Genomic DNA, 1,672 nt, shown 5'->3' on the forward strand with positions numbered 1-1,672 from the left:
ACCCTCACATTGTGCAGTTTTTTTTTCAGTTCACAGATTCATAGTGGATGATGTTACACGGTTGATAGTTAGGATGAAGCAAATATTTAAATCCTTGTCTGGGTGCTTGGCTTCCAGCTTATAGGGTAGAAATGAAATAAGTTATGGAACATTAGCACACAACAGTGACAGCAGTATTTTCTGCTTTTGAATATCACCTGCTGGTTTAGAAATAAACCAAGCAAATCTGAAAGAAGCTGCACATTTGAAGTTCTGAAATCAGAGAAGAAAGAAGTAGAGGGATGTATTTTCCTGAGATCATTCTTTTTCCTCTAAAATCTCAAGCAGAAATTAAGGAATTAGTTCAGGAGTTCAAGGGCCCTTAGGAGTAGCTGGTTTCAAATTTTTGCCAGGAAGTGGGAAGTGTGGGGTCCAGGAAGAGCTACATCATCTGAGAGGCAAGCAGAAGAGAGGGAGCTTTATTTTGGCACATGTGCAATTATTGATACTTTCGGAAGAGTTGCAGGTTCTAACTTCAATCTACTAACCTGTTTCTGGACTTATAAGAATATACTCGGTATTTGATTTACTCTGAAGAATATATTTGGGTGAGTGTGTGTTGCTTTATTACAATAACTAACATCAGGAAGAAGAGGTTGTGAAAAGAAAGAATGAGCTGGGGCTTGTGGATAATTTGATTTTCAGAGGCCTGCCGCCTCTGACTCCACTGCCCTTGCCTTGCTGGGAGAGAGAGCGACAGCCTTGGATCAGAAGGCCAAAGCCCCAGATCCAAAGACAGGGTGAGGAGGAAGCATATGCAAAGTCATGGTGTGGGGAACTTGGCCAAGCATGTAACAATTGATAAGATTGTATTGATATTTGGACATGGTAGTGCAAAGTGCAGAGAAACAATACACATAGAAGGCAGTGGGGCTGCCCAAAAAGTGGAACCTCATGACCTTGTTTCATGTCTAGAGACTAAGGTCACCAAGACAATTAAAAAAAAAAAAAGGTGAGTTTTTTTAAAAACAGGAACTAAAAAGTAGTCCTGTGTATTTATTGCATGCTGAATTCTAGGAGAAATATGTCAAAAAAATCAGTAAATATTAATTCCTTTTAAAATAAAAAAAAAATATTTAAAACCCTGCTTATTGCTATATAAAGGAGTGACCTGGGACCTTGACAAAACCCTTGGCATTTCTGTGTACTTTGAAGAACATTAATTACATTCTTAATATGCTGTAGAAAGGAATACTCTTATTTTTCCATCCCTTTGAGCTTCAGCTTTGCCATTTTGATACGTGACCACTGATTTTGTCGAACAGCTCTCCTGATGGGATTGTTTGTTGTTTCCTCATGTTTATATTCAAGTTATACAACTTTGGCAGGGATATCAGAGATGTGATGCTAGCTTCTTCTCATTGCATCCTAGCAGGTGATACATAATTTCAATTTGTCCTATTACTGATAATGTTAAACTGATCACTTGATGAAGGTGGGGTGGTAGGCAGAATTTTAGGATGGCCCTATGACCTTGGCCCATGGTGTTGCTGCCATGATTTTGCTTAGTTATATGGCAAAAGGAAGATTATCTGGGTGGGCCTAGTCTAATCACATCAGCCCTTAAAAAGCAGAGTTTTCTCTGGCTGATAGCAAAAGGGGAAGTCAGAGAAGTGCAAAGTGTGACAGGGAT

This window comes from Kogia breviceps, chromosome 9 (genome assembly GCF_026419965.1).
Source record: "Kogia breviceps isolate mKogBre1 chromosome 9, mKogBre1 haplotype 1, whole genome shotgun sequence".
Lineage (NCBI taxonomy): Eukaryota > Metazoa > Chordata > Mammalia > Artiodactyla > Physeteridae > Kogia > Kogia breviceps.